The sequence below is a fragment of the Hakea prostrata genome, chromosome 8 (genome assembly GCF_041222555.1).
Source record: "Hakea prostrata isolate BN-2017 chromosome 8, UWA_Hpros_2, whole genome shotgun sequence".
In the NCBI taxonomy this organism is placed as follows: Eukaryota; Viridiplantae; Streptophyta; class Magnoliopsida; order Proteales; family Proteaceae; genus Hakea; species Hakea prostrata.
Window position 1 is genome coordinate 34,133,118 of NC_142607.1, and position 25,080 is coordinate 34,158,197.

The window sequence follows — 25,080 nt, forward strand, 5'->3', positions numbered from 1 at the left end:
CAGTCCGTTTCAACACTGTGATCAGTCTGATGAACGGAACCATTCTGTTTCAACACTGTGATCAGTCTAGTGAAACGGAATGGTTCCTTTTGATCAGTCTGTTTCAACACTGTGATCAGTCTGATGAACGAAACCATTCCGTTTCAACACTGTGATCAGTTTGATGAAACGAAATGGTTCCTTTTTAAACGGAACCATTCCGTTTCAACACTGTGATCAGTCTAGTGAAACGGAATGGTTCCTTTTGATCAGTCCGTTTCAACACTGTGATCAGTCTGATGAAACAAGGAACCATTCTGTTTCAACATTGTGATCAGTCTAATGAAACGGAATGGTTCCTTTTGATCAGTCCGTTTCAACACTGTGGTCAGTCTAGTGAAACGGAATGGTTCCTTTTGATTAGTCCGTTTCAACACTGTGATTAGTCTAGTGAAACGGAATGGTTCCTTTTGATCAGTCCGTTTCAACACTATGGTCAGTCTGATGAACGAAACCATTCCGTTTCAACACTGTGATCAGTCTTATGAAATGGAATGGTTCCTTTTTGAACGGAATCATTCCGTTTTAAGGTAGCTTAAAACGGAATCATTCCGTTTCAAATAGCTTCAGAACGAAACCATTCCGTTTTACCCACTTTGCATAAACGTTAGCGCATGGTCACATGCCAAATCTTCATATCATCACATATTTTTGGTAAATTAGAATAACCACTGTACATACCAACTCTTTATGTGAAGTACATTTGTATTGGAACAAAAAAAAAACTATCCCATAATTGAGCAACCAACCATGGGGTAAAAAAATTAACATGTCACCTCACCAGACCCTGCTAGCTTTTTCACCTCATGAACCAAACAAACCATACTTTTAAAATTTCATGTCATTCAAACTACCAACTTATTCACATAAACAGCACCTTCCCACTATCCTATATAGAAAACCTAAAATGGGGGGAAATAAACTTCACAATACCATAAAGACATGTTCTAGATTGATGGGTAGCACATATAACCCAATCATTTGAATCTTACTAGAAAGAAAGACAATAGTTGTATATATAACCCAATCATTTAATACTTAATAATCCAATCGATCCTTGGAAGTTCAACCACGTGCTGCAACAGCTCCATTTATATTCTTTGCTCCAACTGGTACTCAGCTTGCTATAGATATCAATTGGTAGTTATGAGAACAGAAAGAGTGATAAGTATGGGCTTTGAGAATATGTAAACCACCATGAGTGGAATTCCAGTTGCCATGAGGAGGATTGTTTGACCTCTACATATAAACTCCCAGCATTTCATACTTGGCTGCTCCATGAGCTTGCCCACATAGTGTCTCAACCACACTAACCATGCCAAGCTGCCCATAAAGAAACAAGAATTTATCAGTCCTTGGGTAGAGCTTATCCTTCAATTCACTAACTGGTAATTACATAAATGAAATATGGGTGGGGGCTGTAAAGAGCATTAAACAAATATTAACTGATGCTTGTGTTCTAACAATTCTATGGTACTCTGTGTTGTCATGGATATGCATCTTTCTAACAACAATAAAAAATGAATACCTTTATTACAGCATTTCCCACTTCAAAAGATTCTATTAATGCTCAAACCTAGAGTTCACCAAGATCGTGTGGTTATGTACTCAGTAGGGTCTACAGAATTGGAGAAGAACTATCAAGCAAATCTCCTTATTCAGCTTGCAAATGGTAGAATTCAGGCACATCCCACAGGAAACCTCTTACTGTTGTGGGACATGTAAGAAGTTCTTATATATGTTGTTGTTAATGATGTCGGTACCCTAGGATGGTTGGGAAATCATCTCTCTACTTTTAATCCTCTGAATATTTAAAGGAGACTATAGGAGGCCATACATGGGGCAGATATGACCATGCAGAAATTGAAAGTAAGGTAAAAGCTGAAACAAGTGAAGTAATCAGACTAGCTAATAACCAATGCTAATGCATTTCTAACTCCATTTTAACTGTTTAAGAGATGGACAAAAGGAAAGGAACTAAATTCACATCTTGAAAGTCCAGTCAAAATTTTTCCCAACAAAACATAAACCAACCAAATGACCAAATTTTAACTCGATATGAAATTGGACAGCTTGTTGATTCATATTGACATTGGAAGGTTAATGTAAGTTTCCTATGGTTTGCCTATAGCTTGGAAGCTCTCCTCAAAGTGACTGTATTATTGTTTCCTATTCATTATTGTTACTGTATTGGTTAAATGGTATTGTATGAACCTCCTATGCATATCTATTTCTTTTCCCCCAACATCTTCTGAAGGACAGCCCCACCCACCCCCAAAGGTCTAGTGAGAAGAAAAAAAAGTGAATAACAAATAAAAAAATCCCAATAAAAATAAAAACTAGGAGACCCTGCATATGAATATTATTATGCATGTCATATTTGAGATAGATAACCATGAACATGGACCAGAGAAGAAACTGATTCATTCCTTTTTCATATCAAATATGATATGCATAACAATATTTGTTGTTGCAACCAAGTCTGCCCTGGTTCATTCTTTTTTCCTTTTCTTGTATAGTAGCCAAGTGCCATTGGGTGAATGAAAATGGTGTTCCTATTTTATCACTGGGTGATTCATGTGAAAAATAAAGCAAATTAAACCCTGTTGCTGGGGAAAACTGAGATCTAATTCAATTCTTTCTTTCACTGAAGAACAATAGAAGCATTAACCATTGTATTTGTTCAACCCAGCAAATGGTAAAAGATATAGAATAAAAAGAATTATACTCAAGCATTTTTTAGCTCTGATTTGTAGCAGTTGAACACTGATTGAAAGAAGCTTAATATCCTAACACAGGATGAGGTGAAAAACCTAACAAACAGAAAAGAAATAGATAAAACTGAAAACAACCGGAAGGTGGATATTCTTCACTACCCTTCTCTGTTCTTCATATAAGGACTAACAAATCATAATATTAACTCCACTAACCCCATACCAAGTTCATAGGTACTCCAGAATTAATGGAATTAAAATAAAAGAAGTTGCAAGCACCTTCCAAGAGAATCAAATTGGGGTACTGGATAATCAGGAAGAAATTATCAAACAGTGAGACAAGGACAAACCAACTATGAACCAAGGAAGCCCCCTGCAAAATCAGCCTTTTTAAAATTATGAAGGAGGAGTTTTCGTAGCTTCACTTTTCTAAAACAATTTGGATTGGTGTTGTTCAGTCATCACCTTGACGATGGGAAGCCTAGAGGGTCCTCAATCAACCAAACTCTTCATTAGTTTGAATAACACTATGTTCAAGTTCAGATTCGATTGTAAGCAATCCAAATTTCTACTTCAAAACCTCCAAATCCCTAAAACTACCCTCCCTTTTACTGTTTTCCTTTTTTGAAATGTTAGTTCACCAAAACCTTACAGCAGCCCAAATTCACCAGTAGAATCCATTCAAATCTCAACTTAAACCCATGGAATCAATGACCCTCTCATAAACATTGGGTTTCTTCAGCCTCATACAGGCCATGGAGATGGTTTGCCACATATATCTTGGAAAATAAGGTCCAGGTCTCTTTGCATTTGTCCTGTGTGTTTGGCCAGCAGGGGCTGTGTCAGTAAGGTCACAAGGCTTTCAAAGAAGGGAGAGTGCTTGCTAGAAGGTGTGCGCCTTAGGAAGATGGCAGTAGAACAGTTATAGTACTTTTCATCTTAGTTACTTCCAGAGGAGAAACACTGTTCACATGCATGCGAGAAAATAGATAATAAAAGTAAAAAAAAAAATAAAAATGATAAGTAGAGTCATTTTTTTCTAGTTAACAAGGTACAAATGGCTAAATATGCCGGTTTACATGTGCAAACAGAGAAAAAACCGAAGAGAAAACAATAAAGTTTCATTTTATGGTTGGATGAAGTTAGCAGGTCATAGAGTTTCATTTCAGAATTGGATTGGTTTCTCTCTCGGGTTTTTTTTTTTTTTTTTTTTTTTTGGGGGGGGGGGGGCAAAGGGTCAAGGTTTTACCTTTCATACTGTTTCAGTTCTCATTCTCCCCGTTGATTTACATAAATTATACCACTAACCGACTTCAAATTTACAACAATCAACCTACAACTTAGATCAGCGACTGAAGATAATGAAAAACCATTCGTTTTACTTGGAAACATGTGTAACCAAGTAGCGGGAGCCATGTAACAGAGTCAAAGAATGGGAACCAATTGTCCTTATCTGTGTTATGGACAACTAAGTCTAATACTCCAAAGAGCCTTGAGAAAATAGAAACAACCGACTGTCCAGCTAACGGTCGTTGGGTATCTCATTCTCAAAAACAAATGATTTGAAGAATGAGTCCAAAGATGTGGAATAAATCATATTGAGGAGAGAGAGAATTAGAAAGCACACCGAAGAGGGGTGAGCTGAACAAAATGACAAGCGGATAACTAAACCATTGGAAAATTCTACAACTACATGAGGGAAACACCTCCCAGAAGATCCCTCCTTCAGCAGAGGATTGAACTGACACAGAACAAGGAAGTTGGTTACTTGGTTCTATGTTTTACATAGAAAACAGCCAACCTTGAACCCAACAAGGCTGATATATTCATGATTGGATTTAAGGTGGATTTAAGGTGGATTTAAGGATGACAACTATATTTGAGGATGACAAGACCATTCACCATATCAGGATTGAGACATCACCCTTCTAAATGTAAACTAGGCGCATAATCTTAATAGCTTCCATCGTGGTCAAGTCACCCAACAAAAAGAAAGGATTATAAGAAAATTGGGACACTTGGGAGCAGAACCCATCATGTTTGGCAAGTTACTAGTAAAGCACCATTTAATTACAAAGGTGTTATCAGTGAAACTTCCATTGTTAATATTGGCTTCCCATGAATCAGATAAACACCACAAATAGTTTTATCTGGGATTATGGAGGCAAGACTAATGCATTTCTCTAAGAAGCATTAGCATCAAGAAGAATACAAAGAATGGGCAACAGTGTCAGCAAAATGATGAAAATCCATGATAATAATAACTCTATTGTGGGGGTGGGTAGAAAGGAATAAGTTGCAATAGATCCCCAACAAGAAAAACAAACTAGTATTGGGTCATCAAAGTTAGATCCAGCCTTCTAAGATCCGCTCTATGGTTAGCATGCATGGGAGCAAGAGAGATGAAATGTGCAAGGAACCAACCTATTCCAAGCCTTTTTTGGAGAACTACAAACTCTAGGAAGGTAATTACTCACACCCAAAAAAATTTCTCTGTACCCAAACAAGCCTAGATGACCACCAGTCTGTGAGATGATTACTGCAGGAAATGACTAGGGGGAAAGTGGACTACAAAGCATCAGGAAGCACAAAGCCTTACCAGTCAACTTTGTACTCTTCTCTCGCTATAATAAACAATAACGAGAAGAGTAGAGAAAATACTAAAGGTAATAAAGTCTAAGGTTAAAACAGGCAGCATCTCATCCTCATATAGGAAATTACCATTTAAAAACACAAAGAATCTTACCAAAATTATATTTAATAAAATTTTAGCCTAATAACTGCTGAATTCTTTTTGCCTATGAAAAGAAAATATATGAAGGGCATTTTCTTCTGAGCAAATAAGTGACTAATAACAAGCACAAGGGAGTGAACCATGACATTCTTTGCTTTAAATTTCAATATAGCAAATATAAGGGGAAAATAACTCAGGGGTTATTATATGAATTTGCATCAGAAACTCGAGATTACATCATCCAAATGTCTTGAAGGAGAATCCGAGTAACTCTTCATCTGCTTGATCTCATAGAACTGATTGAAATAAGCCAATGTATACTACAAGCATTCACAACAATGAAACTAAAACAAAATTCAAAATTCAGTATAGGCATTTGCATCAGAAACTCGAGACTACATCATCCAAATGTCTGAAGGGGAATCCGAGTAACTCATCATCTGCTTGATTTCAGAAACAGAGTGAAATAAGTAATGTATATATATTGTGATCTCCAAAACATAATATCTTTTTATGAAAAACAGATTGTGTATTATATACAATGGGAATACATTAATACAAAGATATCGCAAATGGATTGAGCAGATAAGAAAGGAAAAGTACACATAGCCAACCTGAAGGTCATGGAAAATCCCAAAATCAAACAGCATAACTATTCTTGGGGGTATGCCAGCACAGATTCAAACCCCTCATTCACCAAGAATCATAACTCAGAAAATGCATCTAGACATCGCACTGCAAGAAAGTACCTCCAAAGATTAAAGATAAATAAAAAGAGAGAATATTTTAAAGATGAACAACAAAATCTAAAATTCATCATAAGATCTTCATGGATCCATTTCAACAAATGATTGAAATGTTAACAAAGATGGGTAGACAGAAGTTGAAATGTTAACAAAGATGGGTAGACAGAAGTTAGATCTAAAATTTAATGAACAGAAAAAACATGGAAAAACTAAAAGAATACCAATCAACCTTATCAATACAATTACAGGGTAGCAAGACCGGGCAGGTACAAAGAAAGGAAATAATAAACAAATGACTAATATGTGAGCAGAAAAAGTTCAACCATAGGAGCTCTCATGATGGGTCTAGAATTAGCAGGCAAATCAGAGAAAAGATGAAAGAGAATTTCTGAGGAAAAAAAAACAAAGGAAAGAAAAAATCAAGATGTATCCATTTGAAATAAACATATTTTTTTGTTTGATAAGCATAACAGGGATGAAATACATATGGGGGAGAATTACCCGAGCAATTAGAAATAGACAGTTATATTCTGAGGACTATATTTGAAGCCATTAAAGAAAAGGATTGGGTGGGATGTAGAGTAATTGCTCACCTGAATTTTGTCAATATATTCCTTGCGAAATCGGAGCATATGGCCATGATAACAATCAACAAAGAGGAAGTCCCGAATTCCATACGGAGATTATGAGAAGCACAGGCTAGAGAGACTGCGGCAAGACAAAGATCTGATAATTCTCGCACCCAGAACAGTCGGAAATCTGAAGTATCAGTACAGGGACCGAAACACCCAGTAGAAGGTAAGCAGACCAAGCTAATAGAATTCCTGGAAGACTGGCGGAAACCAAAGAAACAGAGGAAGGTTTCCAACCTTCGGAGAGTTCGATCAAGATCGGAATCCTTTTCTTCTGCTTCTTCTTCTTCTTTACTGGTTGTGATGCTTCAACGTCAAGGAAAGGGGTTTGGGTGGAGGCCCCTAATTTTTCTCCGTCATAAACTCAAGCTTGAGAAGCAGGAACCCTAAAATCGAAGAACTGTTCTAACCGTTTCTTGCACCAACAGCTTCTTCAACCTCCTAGCTCCTGCTTCTTCTTCTTCTTCTTCTCCAGAAGCATCAGAGTCGAAATCACGAAATGAGGGTTGGGCGGTTCCAGATTGGATTTTGTGTGTTTTCAAAATATTTTGAAAATCTAAACTCAAACCACTGGTTTTTGAATTCGTATATACGTGTATTATGTATGTTGTGTTTTAAAAAAGTATTAACTAATTAGTATGTAATACGAATACTTTACTTATCCATTCACTCGAACCGCTGGTTTGTCATTGGACCGATCTGTCAGGAAAAAGTAAGCATTAAAGGTGGGTTTATATTTTTTTAATAGAAGGATGCAGCCAGCCGTCCGATCTAATTGGACGGTCAGCTTGACGGTCCTGCGCATTAATTACGCAGGACCTCAGCAAAATTGTGTCATGAAGGGCCTCCTTTACTTATAGTCCCTCATTACCACCCTTATCTCATGGGACCCACACACTAATAAAATAATTAAATAAAAAAAATACTTTAAAAACTAATTTTGAAACTTAATATAAATTTTATAAAAATCCTAACAACTTTCATGGTGATACAAACATAACAGATCGTTGGGTGGGTTTTGAAATAAGTATCACCTAGAAAATAAAAATCATGGTTACTAATTCTTGTCTTTTACGTTTGTTTTCTTGAAACCTCATGTGGTTAAAAATCATTTATATATTCATATAAAAGGTCAGCTGTGGTTGCTAACATGCTGTAATCGATAGATCTTAGAGCTGAGGTGAACAGAACTTCGTTTCTCTTCTTGGTTTCCTTCAGTTTCTCCTTTAAAAGATCTCACGTTCAGTCCCCAACCCATTCCCACTTTCCCTCTCAAAATCTCAGTGCGATCAGAATAGTATTTCGAGAGATGCAGAGAACAACAAAGGAACGCAACTACAATCTAGAGAATCTAGAGATTCCCCCTAATTTCAGATTTGTACCCACGGATCAAGAACTTATACAGTTATACCTGCGGAAGAAAAAGAATGATCCTAATTTCTCAAGCTTCACATTCAATGAAGCTTCCGTGTATGAATCACACCCAGAAGATCTAATAAGTGAGTAACCAGTTTCTTGTTTCTTTCTTCATGCATGTTCAATCTTTTTTCTCTTCTTTGGAAATTCTTAGAATTATACTACAGTAGTTGCCCCATTGGTGTCATTGTACATAAAAACTGTCAACCTACCATGCATTCAAGAAACCAAAGAAACAACCAAATATAGCAGTTCGTTTCTTGATTGCGTTAATTTTGAATTTTCCATTTTCTATTTGTTTTATAAACTGTCTGCACCTGAATTTCTTACTAAACTCTATTAGTTTGCTTACATTATCTTAATTTGATTTGTGCAGGAAAGTGCAACGAACACAGAGATAATCGTTACAAAAGTCTCAGAGATAAGCACAGAGATAAATGTGATTACTTCTTCTCCCCAAGCAGACCCGATCGAAGTGCAGGGGATGGAGTTTGGATGCAGACTACAGAAGAAGAAATCAAAGTCCGTAGAGACCCAGGTGTTGTTATTGGCTATAAGAGATCTTTTGTTTTCTATAACGGGAAGCCAGCAGATTCTTCAAACAGAACAAAGTGGCACATGAAAGAATATATAACCAAAGAAGATCCAAAGATATCCAACAAACAAAATGTACCCATGCAGGTGCATTACTAATTTTCATTAATTTATAGTTTTAATTTTTTTTTCTGTTTTCGTCTACAATTTTATAAATTTATCTTGTCTTCTTTCTGATCATTATTTATCTGAATTTTTCTTCTTTTTTTTCTTTTTTTTCACTCTTGTTTCAGTTGGATGAATTGGTTCTTTGTAAAATTTACAATGAAGAAAATAAAGAAGTTTTTATAGAAATAGTATCAGAATCATCATCATCAGAAGAAGAAGAAGATGAAGGAGAAGAAGAAGAAGAAGAAGGGGACAAGCATTGAACCATTTAGAAGGGAAGTTCTGGGATCGCAAGTAAAGGAAGCATTAATTCAACTGATCGATCTGATTTGGATAACCTTTATAAGATGGACTAGAGTGATCGTTCTGATTTGGATAACCATTACTGATTTGTATAGTCAGTAAAGAAGGTGATCGTTCTGATTTGGATTGGTTAGACAAATTTTTACTTTCAGATTCTCAAGATGGACTAGAAGAAGATCTTATATTCACCGGAGGAAGTGATAAGTTTCAAGAGAAGTACAAGAAGTATTATTCAGAATTGGAAGCATGTTTAATTTCAGACTCACAAAGGAACTCTGGTTTTACCTTTCAAGAAGAGAAAGCGCAAGAGGGAAAAAAAGGAAGAAGAAGTGATAGTAAACAAAGAAGACGACAATGCTGAGAGTGACATACAACAATGCATTTCAAATATTTCTCTGAAGACAAAATGCAAGAGGGCCATACAATTAGATGTAGATTTATATGCATTTCAAATATTTCTCTGAAGACTAAAGGACTAAACGGGGAGGAGGCACAATAATCAGCTAGATACTGTCATTCATTAATTTGAGCTTAATTAGATTGTGAATTAAAAAAAAATTTGGGTAGAAGTTTTTTGTATTAATTCGAACTTGATGAATAAATTTGATAAGTTACCCAAAAAAGAAAAAAGAATGAAATTGTTAAGATTCAAAAGTACTTGATTTATAATTGTTTCATGTTTAGTTATATTAATTATGTAAAAGATTTATGCATTAATTCGAACTTAACGAATAAAATTGATAAGATTCAAAAGTGTTGATTTTGAAAATCATTCTGATTTATAATTGTTTCATGTTTTGTGAATTAGTGAACCTTAAATACAAGCGGAGCTACCCAGGGTCTCAATTTTTGAAAATTTTTTTTTGTCCTTTTGAAATTTTGAAATTTTTTAGAGAGTTCCTTAGGACTTTTTTTTTTCTAAGGCTCCAGTGGAGAATTTTGAACAACAAAAACGCCGGGTATGTAGAAAGGTCATTGTGTTTTTGTGGCTTTCAAATTTTTTTTCAATAAGAAACTAGTATTGATTTTGAATTAATTCTTGAGTTTTTTTTTTCTTTTTTAAATAGTAGTGGAAGAATTTTGTAATCACTATTCGCCTCTTCAGATGTAAATGTTAAATCCTGGCTCTTCCATATTGGTTGTTATATGAATAGAGGGCAACAACAAGAAACCCACCAAGGGTAGAAGATCAAGGAGATTGCCAAGTTTTTATTTGTTAACTTGGAATTGAATTGAATAAGAAGACTTTCATCGGATCTATAGGATATTTGTGCAGGGAAATAACTTAAACTTTTCACTTGATAACTATACCCAAATAATCCAAAGACATAGTGGAAAGATCGAATTGGTCCCTTCATTAACTAAGATAGGAAAATCCAATTTAAAAAGAAATATGAATACTTGTAGATCCTGAAGTGTTGCTCCTCATCTAGATAATCGATTATTGTCTACTTAGCCATTCAAGGTCCTCTAGAAGTTCCTTACGTGTAATTCCAACTCTTAAACTGTTAAAATCCTAGAATTAGCACGAGGAGTGACAATAGAGAGAAGAACTCTAATTTTGATAAGTACGTTGCTTACCTTAATGGGTAACTCTTATGTATATATTTATAAACTTGAAAAATATGACTGTTATACAAGAGCCGTTTACAACAAAATTTAATTGAGAGAATATTGAAATTTGACTTGAATTCAAAATTTGAATTTAAAAATTTAAATTAAAAAATTGAATTCAAAGACTAACAGATCCGTTATGGTCTTTCACCCCCCTCCTCAAACTTTGCATTGGTAGGTGCAAAAGTTTTTCTTTATACTTGAAGAAAGCATGTGATGTTAAACCCTTAGTAAATACATCAACAATTTGATCTTTTGACCAAACAAAGTGCACTTTTAGGGTGTTGTTCTGAACCAAGTCTCGGACAAAATGGTAGTCCACTTCTATATGTTTTGTGCGAGCATATAGCACTGGATTTGCAGCCATTTGTGTTGCAGACACATTATCACAATAAATTTCCATTCCTCTTGGAAGTTGTATTTGTAAATCACGTAGAACATCTGTGATGGGAAGGGATTTGTACTCAGCTTCTATACTTGATCTAGATATTGCAAGTTGTTTCGTGGAAGACCATAATAATAAATTATCCTCAAGAAAAGTGCAAAACCCACTAGTTGATCGACGTGTGTCTGGACATCTTGCCTAATCTGCATCAGTGTAAGCAGCTACGAAAAAAGTTGGGTTGGTTTTAAGAGAACACCAGCACCTTATGCTTGACATAACGTAAAATACGCTTTGCTGCTTGTAGATGATCTTTTGTGGGAGATTACATGAACTGACATACTTGATTTCTGCATAGGAGGTATCTGGTCTAATGAATGTCAGATATTGTAAGGCTCCTACTAATTGTCTGTATGGTGTTGGATCAAGTAGGGGTAACCTGTTGTTGATGATAACTTTCTTCCAACTGCAATTGGTGTTGTGTATGGCTTTGAAGTCTCCATTCCTATAGATTTTTAATAGATTGAGGGAGTATTTACTTTGAGTGAGTACAAGACCATCTAAACTTCGATTAGCCTGAAGTCCTAAAAAGTAATGCAAGTGTCCCAAATCTGTCATTGCAAATTCTTTGCTTAGGCTTTGAATAACCTTTTGAATTGCAGCTTCATTGGCTTCTATCAATTTATATCATCTACATATAAGAGCAATACTATCATTGTACCTTGGGCTTTGCATGTAAACATGGAAGTTCTGTCACGCTTTGCTTGAAACCTTCTCCTTGTAGGTATGTTCCTGTGAAACCAAGTTTTTGGTGTTTGCTTGAGACCATAAATTGCTTTTTGTAGATGACAAACATGTGTTGGTTTAGATGTGGAAACAAGCCCCTGTGGTTGTTCCATATAAACATCTTCTGCTAATTTTCCATTCAAAAAGGCATTTTTCACATCAAGTTGATGCATTGACCATGACTTTGAGAGTGCAATAGTTAATATTGTTCGAATGGTGGCAGGATTTACAACTGGACTAAACGTTTCATCAAAATCCATTCCTGCCTGCTGGCTGAACCCCTTGGTAACTAATCATGCCTTGTATCTCTCAATGGAACCATCACTTTTTGTCTTGATCTTGTACACCCACTTATAGCCTACAACATTCATACCCTTGGTATAAGGCACACAATTCCAAATCTAATGTCTATCAAGGCTTTGTATTCTTGTTGCATTGCATCAATCCACTTTGAGTCTTTTGAGGCTGATTTGTAGGTTTTAGGTTCAACTGGGATGTTGAAGATGGTGGTAAGAAAGGTTTGAGGTATTGGGTGTCTAATTGTGAGTAAAGTGAGAGGGCTTTTTGGTTCGGTAGAATTGATTTTACTCCTAGTAATCATAGGATGTGATGGTTGGGGTTGGTCTATTGATGGAGGTAGTTGAGGTGGGGATTGATTAACGTCTTGGGTAGGCTTTGCCATTGATATGGCTGGTGAAGATGTAGTAGGGACTGTTTGTGATGGTTGGTTGTTTGAAATAGGTGAAGAACAAGGTGAAGTGAGTGGAGGCACATTTGGTGGCGTGTGTGGAATGCAAACAGGTAGAGAAATAAATTCGGCTGGTGGTTTGTTTGATGATTGGTATGTGGTGGATTTGAAAAGGAAAATTCCTTTTCTTCAAAAATAACATGTCTAGATAAATATATCTTGCCAGTGTTCTTATCTAAGCATCTATAACCCTTGTGATAGAGATTGTAACCAAGAAAAACACAAGCCTTGGACTTTGGTGATAATTTGTCTTCTTTGTACGGTGTCAAGTTGGGTAACACTGACAGCCAAAATTCTCAATAAACAATAATCTAGTCTTAAGCCAAACAGTGCTTCATGAGGAGATTTTCCTTTCCACAGTGGTATAGGTAACCGGTTTATTAAACAAACAGCAGCAGTAAATGCTTCTAACCAATATTCTTTGGGCATGTGAGCTTTGAATAGAAGGGATAAACCCATATCTGTAATGTGCCTATATTTTCTTTCTAAAACTCCATTTTGTTCTATAGTATGAGGACATGAAATGTTGGATACAATTCCACATTCATCAAGCTAGTTTTTGAAAGCTCCCCTAGTTAACTCTAAGGCTCCATCACTTTGAAAAAATTTAATAGAAGTAGAAAATAAGTTTTTATCCATCTTTTAAAATGCTTGAAACAATGAATTGCATCAGATTTGAATTGTAGAGAATAAAACCAAGAAAATCGATTGAAATTGTCAACAAAAATAATATATGAATTGAATCCACTAATTGACAAAGTTTTAGCGTGACCCTACAAATTACAATGAATAAGTTGTAATGGTTGAGTAATTCTACTAACTGAAATATAAAAAGGTAATTTGTGATATTGGCCAAGTTGGCAAGCATCACAAATTTATTGGATCTAAGTTTTTCAAAGGAATTAAATAAGACACTATTTCTCAAATTTAAGTACTGTAGAAAATGATGACCAAGCCGGCGATGCAAAATATTAGAAGGAGCTTTATTTCCATAAAGAGCCAAAGGAGGCACAGCATTGGTTGAAAAAGAATACAATTTATCTTTGACTGGACCTGTCAAGAGAGTGATGCCTTACTCCAAATCCTTAACACAGAAACCCCATGGAAAAAATTCAACAGAATAATTATTGTCAGATGTAAGTTGAGAAATGAAAATTAAATTCTTTGACAATTGAGGAACTATTAGTATATCATTAAGGGATAAAGGATTTGTTAGGTTTTTAATTAAACTCTAAATTATTTATATATTAAGTTTCAAAATTGTTTTTGTATTTCTTTTATTTAATTATTTTGTTGAGTGTGAGACCCATGAGGTAAGGGTGGTAATGAGGCACCATGAGTAAAGGAGGCCCTTCATGACCTTGGTTATGAGGTTCTTTATGACATTGGCCATGGGTCTTAATGGTCTTGATCATGGTGGTGTGGTGGGGTTACTTGAATGGTGGAATTACTCAAATTCTAACTCTTGACCTTCATTTCTCATTTTTTCCGCTAAAAGGGTCATTTTATAACGAAAATAAGAAAAAGAAAAGAAATACAACAATTAGTACCTACCTTGCTCACCCGCAACAACCGTTGCCCCCAATACACCCTTCCTCACTGGTTCCTACTCATAATTGACAACAACTAAGTCATCAGAAACGAAATGTAGGACGTCTAGATGCATCCAAATCAAGATCTTTAAGAAAAGCTTCATAACAATAGTTACATAGCAGCACTATCCTCTCCCAATGGGAGGCTCGATACACTTGTGGATACTTTCGCTAAAGCTGCATCTACCTTCTTGAATTCCTCTGCTATAGAAATCTTTTTACTTGTTACTACTTTTTCACTTGCGTGAGCCTTCTTCTTCGGACGACCAGGTTTCCGACGAGGAGAACCTTCAGCCTGCACTGATATAGACGAAGACGAAAGTGGAAGAACTACTTTCAATTGCAAAGTTTCATCATTGGCTGAACTCTCCAGCCTGGCCGAATTCTGATTGGCCCCACAATAGTCCAAATCATCCTCCGTAGTTCCTTCAATGGCTGAACTTCTAATAATATTTGCAACTTCAGGTCCCACCAATGAACACTCCAAAGAAGGGTTTCCAATTTGCATAGAACTCTTACCTGCAACAAGCACTTTTTGAAATTCAAAAGGAGTGGCCGAACCACTTTCGAGCTTATCTATAGGTCTCACTAGTGAACTCCCCAAAGGAAGTTTACCAATTGAATTAAAACACTTTGCCGCATCTAAGGAATTTTGAATTTCAAAACTAGAGTCCACGGCCAAAGAAGCTGCTTTAAAATTATTCAAATTCTGTTGGGCCCCGCATGACCCCACTTGAAGCTCCAAACTAGAGGTCACGTCCAATGCAGTTTCTTCCAATCTAATCGAATTTTGTTGCGTAGAAAAGTCTTCCACATAAACCGAATTCTGTTCCGTAGAAGAGTCTTCCACTCTAACCGAATTCAGCAGGGCCCCACAAGGCCTCTCATGAAGCTTTTCAAACTGTTCAAAAGAGCCAATATCCTTAGTGGCCGAATTAGGTGGAAGTTGGTTAGTCGTGGGACCAACAGAGGTAACTACGTTCTTTGAAAGATTACCAATCAACATCGAACTCTTGCCTTTATCTAAAATTTTTTGAAGTTGAAAAGGATCACTTTGAGAGAGAGAAAGATCAAGAGAAGAGTTCTCGCTAGACGCGATCACCACATCAGAGGGAACCAACCTTGTAGATTTGAAATTTGAAATTGAATTTGTTGCACCCTCATTGGATGAAATAGAGTCCTCCAAACCCGCCACCTCTAGAGCCACACGAATTTGATGTTGGAGTGAGCTTGGAGTCTGCACTCTCACACCGTCAGTAGGAATCCCATCCACAATAGGATTATCTGCTGGGAGGTTTTCTGCAGGAACGATAGAGGGCTGAACCTGTAAACCATCCACAAAATCGTTTGAAGCAAACCTACAATGAAGACCCAAGTGGCCTTCTCGATTACACCGTGAGCATCGCAGAATATCATCCTCAAAAATTACCTTCTGAAGAAAACTAAAAACTCGAAGAGTTCCTGGTTCAAGGTGCTCAATTTGAACCTCATTCACTTGAACAACATCGACCTCCAATTCAACCAAAATTTGAGCATAATGACCAATAGAACCAAGACGAGTTCGTCTATCAAGAGAAACAGGTCTCCCAACAGATTTTGCTATAGAAAGAAGCACTTTCTCATGCCAATACTCAAGAGGTAAATCAGGGAAACGAACCCACACCAACTTACCTACTGGTTGAGGAGAGTGGATATTAAAATCCGGCCTCCATCGTTGAAAACGAATGTATTGCTTTCCAACATTCCAAAAACCTCTACGCCACACCTCAGTCATATCTGCTTCACTATGAAACTGAAAGATGATAAACCCTTTCCTCAATGAATGTAAGATCACCCCTTGAGACAATTTCCAAGCACCCCTAGCTAGCTCTCGCAATTCATCCATGGTAGTGATGCGAAAATTAGCTCGCCCAATCAACAAAAAACGGAATTGATTTCGTTGCAGCTCGTATTCCTGTTGCGGGATTACAATCCTGCGAAACTTACCCGCTTGTATAGGAGAAGGGAGGGAATCGATCTCAGGCAACAACAAACTCCCCACTACTCCCGCAAAAGATTTATCCCCATTGGTAGGCACCTCTGGAGGCTTCAAACGCAGGAAGACCGATTCCCTAGGCACCTCCGAATTTTCTAGACCTTCATTTCTCATTTCAACTTCATGACCATTCATGGCCATTACCATGAGTGGGGGTTAAGGTCTTTGAATGGGTTAAATCCTATTCATTCCAAAGAAGTGAATATGAGAGTTACTTCCCCAAGTAGTGGGGAGGTTAGGTTAAGGGGGTTTATTCACATTAGTGGAGGAGGGACAAGCCATTGATTCTCCATTAATGGAGAATTGATTCTCCCCTTGTGAGGAGGTGTGGTTTGGGCCTATATAAACCCAACCCTTCCTTGCATTTTGTGTGTGCAAATAGAGACACTCCTCACTCACATTGTTTGTTTTACAAAGTTCATTTCTTTCTGGAGTTGTCTAAGTGTTGTGCTCTAGCTTTTGGCTCCTTGAAGGGACTAGAAGAACTACCTCATCTTCTAGTTGGAGGTTGCTTTATCTTGGAGGTGGTGGTGCGAAGAACCCTTGGTAGTAGGGTGCATCAATTGCCTTAAAGACAGCACTCAAGGTGTGACTCAACCTCATTGATCGGTGGTTCGTTCGGTTGCAACTTCAAGCTCTCCGAATTGGCTAAAGATCTTCATCTTTCAATTGTGTTGCAATTTCATTTTTTGAATTTTGTAGAATTTGTAATACAATTACCCCAACAAGTTTAAGGCAATTGATTTCTGAAAGATCTATTGGCAAGTCTTGGAGATGGCGACTTCAACAAAGACGGAGACAACAACATTGAAGTTGTTGATGGAATTAACACCGGAGGAGATCCTTCAAACAATACCGTTGAAGGCAAAATCAACAAATAAGGAGACGACACATTTGTTGGCATGGTAAGTTAGGTCATAGTAGTGTGAAATATATCACCAAACTATGCAAGTTAGGGATGATCACCGATAAGATGAAATCTCCCAAGGACAAGTGTAAAACTTGTGTGGAGGCTAAGTTAACCAAAATGCCTCACAAGACTATGGATAGAAAGAGTGATCTCTTGGAATTACCCATAGTGACTTAAGTGACTATAAGTCATATGAGTCAAGGGGAGGAAACAATTATGTTTTCACCTTCATTGATGATCATTCTAGATATATCATGATATATTTGCTCATATCAAAGGATGATGCCGGAAAGGCATTTATATCTTACAAAATGGAAGTTGAAAATCAACTTGGCAAGAAGATTAAAAGACTTAGAGAACCGTTAGAGGGACTGAGTATTTTAATAAGTTTTGTGAGGAAAATGGAGTTATCCATGAAACGACTGCTACTACCAACCGGAATCAAATGGGGTAGCGGAAAGGAAAAATAGATCTCTTAAAGAGATGATGAACTCCATGTTGTTGATTTCTAATGTACCACTTGATCTGTGGGGGAAGCCATGTTGACATCATGTTATCTTTCAAATAGAATAAGATGTACAATGGTAAAAGGAGGCATATACACCTTAAACACAATCTTGTGCGACAGTACACAGATGAAGGAATGATAGCTATTGATTATGTGAAGTCAGAAAGGAATCAAGCTGACATGTTCACAAAGGCTATGTCTGTCAAAAACTTGTGTATTGCATCTACAGGAATGGGGTTAATGCCTAATCCTCGGGTCACATGATGGATACCCTACCTATGTGAAGAGGCTAAATACCTGAATTAGGTTCAAGGGGTACAAACGAAGTCATGGGAAGACCGGTTCAGTACTACTATTTATAATTATTTCATTCTAGGGTGTAGATGAAGGTAATAGTACTACCACAAGGGTAAGGTTGAGCGAATCTCTTAATTAGTCTAATCCCAAGGAATGTGGGGGTGTGTTAGTTGTGGTGCACATCAGAGACTAACCTAAGTGGATGTAGGTGGTTTGGCTGCCGCCAATGAGAATTTATAGGTGAGTTCTTTAAACATTCATGAATCTAGGATAAGGGACATGGCCGGTTCAAAAGTCCAATGTGTAATATAAAAGGTAGCTCCAAAAGTCGACCTTTAGGACATGGATGATGGGGCGGTCAGCTACACTTATGAGGAAAGGTTCAAGGAGTCTGACTCTACCCATACTCTGTAGCGCGACTCATTAAACCTAGTGTAGGTTCAAGTCTGAAAGACACCTACAACAATGTGTCCTTTAGTGTCTAATAAAGTCACAACACAAGTCCTTTTTTTGCAATTTTGAAACTTGTGGGGGATTGTTAGGTTTTTTATTAAAATCTATATTATCTATATATTAAGTTTCAAAATTAGTTTTTGCATTTCTTTTATTTAATTGTTTTGTTTGTGTGTGGGACCCATGAGTTAAGGGTGGTAATGAGGCACCATGAGTAAAGAAGGCCCTTCATGACCTTGGTTATGAGGCTCTTCATGACATTGGTCATGGGTCTTAATGGTCTTGATCATGGTGGTGTGGTGGGGTTACTTGAAGGGTGGAATTTACTTCAATTCTAACTCTTGACCATCAATTCTCATTTCAACTTCATGACCATTCATGGCCATTACCATGAGTGGGGTTGAGGTTATTGAATGGATTAAATCCAATTCATTGCCTTAAGAATTCTAAGGGGTGTAAGGTGAGGTTTGAGCCTATATAAACCCAACATTTCCTTGCATGTGGTGTGTTAGTGAGACTCTCCTCACACTTGCATAATTTGGTTTACAAAGTTAATTTATTTCTTTGAATTTGTCCAAGTGTTGTGCTTTAGCTTTTGGCTCCTTGAAGGGACTAGAAGAACTACGGTTGTTTTATCTTGGAGGTGGTGGTGCGAAGAACCCTTGGTAGTAGGGTGCATCAATTACCTTAAAGACAACACTCAAGGTGTGACTCAACCTCATAGACTGATGGTTCGTTCGTTTGCAACATCAAGCTCTCCAGATTAGCTAAGGATCTTCATCTCTCAATTGTATTGCAATTTCATTTTTGTATGTTTGAAGAATTTGTAATACAATTACCCCAACAGGATTTGAATTTGTTTTCAAAGTTGAGGAGCTTATATGAGTTATAGGGAGTTTCTTAGCATCACCTACTAAAACATGGTCTCTCCTTTGTAAGTGGCAGATCGTTGTAGCATTAGTGGATCAAATGACATAAGATTAGTAACACTTGAATCCAGTATCCACTGTGCATTATTTTTTGGTGTAGTGTGTTGGGTATTTTGGGTACCATGTAAGCCAGCATAAGGAATGTGAGGTGGTGGATTAGGATTATTTCGGCTTTGGGCATAACGGAAATAGCATCTATTGGCCGAATGGCCTTGCTTAGCACATATTTGACATTTGAAGGAATTAGTATTAAAGGTGTTTTGGTTTGGTTGGTTATAGGAATTTGGAGATCTTGGAGGGCCATTTGATGAATTTCGGAAGTCAGATCTAGGTCGGTTTCGGTTGTTGGGTGGATACAAATTAATACCGTTATTAGGTCGATTAAATTTAGGTTGATTTGTAACAAGTAATGCAATAGGGGAATGGGAATCATTTAAGATTGACTGGGTGTTCCTATAGCCATGGCGTAACCATTGTTCATGAGTAAGTAGTTTGGCCCTTTGGTTGGTAAAGGTAACGGGGTGGGGTAATATTTTCCACAGTGATGATGAAAGTGAGATACTTCGGACCAAGACCATTTAATGTATATGCTACCAAGTCAAAGTCATTTACCTTATCATTGATTGCCACTAAGGAATCACCGATGGACTTAATTTTGTGAAGGTAGTCCGTAATTGTGCTTGTTCTTTTATTGATCATTTACAATTCACTGCGAAGATAAGTCCTTCGAGCAGTGACTATTGTTGGAAGAGTTGTGCAAGAGAATCCCATACATCTTTCGTTATTTGAAGGCCAAGAATATGAGAAGAAAGAGATGGTGTGTGGTTGGCATTGATGCATGCTCAAACAAAATGGTCATTCTTTCTCCAAGTTTGAAATGCTAGATTCGGTGTTTGAGTTCCTCCAGTAGTAATAGTTTGATTTGGCATTGATCCAATACCATCAAGATGATGCATAAGATCACAAGTAATAAAAATGGATTCTAACTGTTCTCTTTTCACTTGAGATAATTTGCTCCATCAAGCTTGACAGAAACACGGTTGGGGAGATTGATAATGGGGAATGGAGTGTTAGCAGTGGCCATTGAAAATGTAGTGTTTTTTTTTTGGGGGGGGGGGGGGGGGGGACCTCAAAACCTTGGCTATAATACCATGAAACAATAGAGAGAAGAACTCTAATTTTGATAATTACATTGCTTACCTTAATGGGTAAGTCTATGTTTATATTTATAAACTTGAAAAATATGGCTGTTATGCAAGAGCCGTTTAACAAAATTTAGTTGAGAGAATATTCAAATTTAGAAACTTAAATTAAAAAACTAATTCAAAAACTTGAATTCAAAGACTAACAGATCCGTTGTGGTATTTCAATGTATTAGGGATAATGGATGCACAACTACGAACAGAGAAGAACACAAGTAAAGCACACAAGAGAAATTTAACGTGATCCGGCAAAACCATGCCTACGTCCACCAGAGAGAAAAGGAGTTCTACTATTTCAGAAAAACCTTACACCACTTTCACACCCACAAAGTGCTACCCTTTGCTTACCCCCAATCCCTATCCTCAGGATGGGTTCCCCAATCCCTTACAGGGATTGATTCCTCAATCTCCTACAGAGATTGATAACGATAGGTTATCCCACAGAGACTATTTATAGGGAAACCTAAAACCCTAATCCCAATGTAATTACAGTTTTACGCCAGTACTAGTAATTGACCCAAACCTTGCTTCAATTACAGATACAACCAAAACCATAATTACATGGACCCACAGAATACAAGACACCTAAACCCAACAATCTCCACCTTGGCTTGAATTCTACAAACCACCTTGAAGAAAAACCGTTGATGATGTCTCTCTGCAATCACCCGTCTCTGTGTATCCACCACACCTTACCGCATGGTCCAATTCCCCTCTAGGGATGCTTTTGTTACCGCCATCACTAAACCAGCATGGCGCACCCCCCCAACCTGGGGTGTCCTGTATAGCTCATCGCCGCTATACACGTATGACCCACATCCCCTCCAGGAATGCTTTTGTTACCGCTATCACTAAACCAACATGGCGCACACCCTCCACCTGGGGTGTCCTGTACAGCTCATCACCGCTATACGACGTGACATGGCTCCATCACTCCTTTTGTCATAGCCGGCTCCGAGAGATCACTGCCATTCACCAAATCCAAAGTGAAAGTCACTCGCTTCTTTCCAAATTTGTCCTTGTTTTGCGCCTGAACAACCTGCAAATTCTGTCTACTTTAACCCCTTGGGTTTTAACCATGCTTCTCATTTGAAAATTAAGCTACTGTGCTATCAAGATAGTCATTGGAAATTATAGCACGATTTAAGTTGTCATCTTTGATCAAATGGCCAAAACACTCGTAGCAGAATGCTGCATATAATGAGAAGTGAAAGATAACTTGTTATGTCAGATAGCCTTTGTTCATCAACACCACAACTTAGTGCAGAAAACAGGTTGAATGAAGACACAACGGAACTGTCCATTCTCCTGTTGGGAGGATTGTTATTAATTGTTAGGGTGGGTACAAAATACAAAGGACAAAATGCAGGGATGGAGCCAGGATTTAACATCTGGGGGGATAACGATTACAAAATTTCTACCACTAATATTTAAGGGGAAAAAAAACTGCTAGGTATTAATTCATAATCTATACTATTTCTTACAAAAACAATAACAAGTGAAGAATTACAAAATAAATAACCTTTCTATCCATTGTCTCTGTCGTTAAAAATTTACTCTAATTAGGAGTAGGGGAAAATGGTGGTATTCACACATAGCAAGAGTGCCAAAAGTGTCTCTAGGAAAATTTCAAAAAGTTGAATGGCCCCTGGGAAGCTCCACCCTGACAAAACGATCAGAGAAAATATTGGGTTGACAGCTCTTTGCTTCTGGTGCAGTAAACTTAATAGTAATCTAAACTTGTCTCATTTAAGAAGATCAAAGTGGAATATAATTAGTGATGGATGCAACTGCTCAACCACAATTCCAAGTAGGCTCAGCTTGGAACATAAGAGTCCATGGTCGTCAAGGTGGTGAAGGCTTGGGGGGTGGGGGGTGGCTAAGTGCTTAGCGACAAGACCTCTACCTAGTTAGTGGAATTGGTTATTGATGTGGTATATCTAGTCTCTCATTTGGTTTATTGTTTTCAGAAAATATGATCTTATCCATAAATGTTAAATTGCTCTCAACTTAGAGACAATTTATTATCTGAGATGTTTGACTAGACATTTTATGTTAGATAGAGTAGAAAGCAAGTCTGGCTTTCAAACAAATTATAAGATTTCTTAAACCTAGTTTGTTTGGAGGAGCTACGTGTCAAAACATTATTTGATGAGCGTGGACGCAATCAAAACAAGCAAAAAATTTACCACTTCTATTTAGCAATATGAGACCATATCTAAAAGACTTGTGGGGGTTTTCATTTGAGAAAATCTGCTGCATTACAAAGTTGAAAATTTCACCTAGAGCTAAAAATCAATTTCTGTTCTTGAACAAGGGGGTTGATTTTTTATCCTTTTGGAATTTGATTTCTTTTAAATATTTTTATTGGATTCAAATAACAGGTATTTCTTATTTATGAATAATATTTCACATAAATATTTGGCATAAATAAGAGTGTTACAATTCTAGAACCTATGATTAAGTTAAGCATAGAGAAGAAGAAGAAACAAGCTGAGAAGAAGGGAGAAAAGAAAAGATGAAGAGAAGACAAGATGGAGGGAAGAGGGTTGTGTGCATCTCCCTCCATCATGATAGCTTTATTATATAAAAAGATTACGTAGATCTGGACATAATATTTTGTCCGCTTTCCAAAAAATACAAAGACTGAAAAATAGTAACTTCTGTAACTTCAATGGATAAACAAAGGTTCTTCTGTTAAAGTGTGTTCAAAAGCAGAATGGATAAAGCACAGTACTTCAAAAGATTAAATATATATATATATTTGAAACTTTTTGAACAAACTTGCAAAGAAATAATTCTATGACATATGCTTTTATTGGATAACAAACATGTGAAATGGAGAAGAAAATAGATATTTATAAGTGTAAAGAAGGGCTCTTGAATGAATTCTCTAATGTAACACTGAAAGGACTTCTAGACAAGTTGCCACCAATGCGTAACATCCAACAATGAATTAATGTGGTGTCGGATGCCATCTTAAAAATTTCACTACATTATAGAATGAGTCTGATCGAGCATGCTGAATTACAAGGCAAGTTTTGCAGGATGTTTGTTGATAATAGGACAATAAAGATAAAATTTTGCAGGATGTTTGTTGATAATAGAACAATAAATAAAATTATGGTTAAGTATAGGTTTCCCATTCCCCAATTAGATGATATGCTAGATACGTTGCATGGTACAAAAATATTTTGTAAACTTGATTTTAAAAGTGGTGATTACTAAATTCACATCCAATTGAGTAATGAATGAAAAACTGCTTTCAAGATATGAGATAAACCTTATGAATGACTTGTGATGCCATTGGCTTTTCCAATGCACCAAGTACTTAGACTTTTTATTGAAATTTTTGTTGTTGTTTATTTTGATGATATTTTCATATTTAGTTCTTGTGATGAACATATTAGTCATGTGCCCCAAGCTTTTGAGGTTTACCAAAAATATTATATTTAAACCTCACTAAATATTCTTTTGTAGTTGAAAGTAGTTATTTTTATTATTATTACTATTATTATTATTATTATTATTATTATTATTATTATTATTATTATTATTATTATTATTATTATTATTATTATTATTATTATTATTATTATTATTTTAACGTTTTATTATCACTTCACAAGGGATTAAAGCGGATGAAACAAAGATTAAGGCAATTGTGGATTAGCCAATTCTTTGATTCTTAATAGAAGTAAAGAACTTCTATGGTTTAGCTATATTCTACCGACGGTTTGTATTATTATTGCTCCGGTAACCAATTGCCTAAAATTTTAATCTTTTATTTGGACCTAAGATGCTAATAAAAGTTTTGAGCTAATTAAACAAAAATTAACTGAGGCTCCAATTCTTGTTTTGCATAACTTTGATGAAGTATTTGAAGTTGAATATGATGCTTCACATATAGGCATTAGAGTCGTTTAAAGCCAGAAAGGTCACCCCATTGCTTAATTTAGTGAAACATTTAATGATGCCTAAAGATGCTACTGTACTTATGACTTCAAATATTATGACATTGCACAAGCTTTGCGATTTTGGTGTCATTATTTGATTCACAAAAAAAGTTTGTCTTGTATTCCGACCATGAGACTCTAAAATTCTTGAATTCAAGACATTCAAAATGGGTCTCACACATTCTCGAATTTAATTTCGTAATTCAACATAAATCTAGTACAAAGAATAAAGTTGTTGAAGCTCTTAGTTGTAAACATTGTCTTCTCATGACATTGTCTTATGAAATCATTAGATTTGATATTTTACCAAAAAAACTATAAAATTATCTATATTTTGCAAAAATTTGGGAAGAATGTGAAAATAATAAAAGTGATAATTTTA

General features: G+C 36.5%; 1 long non-coding RNA gene and 3 other non-coding genes across 5 annotated transcripts; all 4 read right to left on the reverse strand.

Moving 5' to 3' along the window:
• Positions 1 to 655: 655 nt before the first annotated feature.
• On the reverse strand, positions 656 to 7,389 carry LOC149007634 (uncharacterized). 2 transcript variants are annotated; one of them, XR_016175264.1, is made up of 3 exons: positions 6,827 to 7,389; positions 6,102 to 6,222; positions 656 to 1,362 (listed from the first exon to the last, which is right to left on the reverse strand). It is a non-coding gene; the product is annotated as an uncharacterized LOC149007634 (long non-coding RNA). The 2 variants fall into 2 exon arrangements; XR_016175265.1 differs by lacking the exon at positions 656 to 1,362 and adding an exon at positions 5,441 to 5,927.
• LOC149007635 (small nucleolar RNA snoR83) lies at positions 4,788 to 4,910 on the reverse strand. The gene has a single exon (XR_016175353.1). It is a non-coding gene; the product is annotated as a small nucleolar RNA snoR83 (small nucleolar RNA).
• LOC149007636 (small nucleolar RNA snoR60) lies at positions 5,702 to 5,771 on the reverse strand. The gene has a single exon (XR_016175391.1). It is a non-coding gene; the product is annotated as a small nucleolar RNA snoR60 (small nucleolar RNA).
• On the reverse strand, positions 5,865 to 5,933 carry LOC149007637 (small nucleolar RNA snoR60). Its single transcript, XR_016175392.1, has one exon. It is a non-coding gene; the product is annotated as a small nucleolar RNA snoR60 (small nucleolar RNA).
• Positions 7,390 to 25,080: the final 17,691 nt, after the last annotated feature.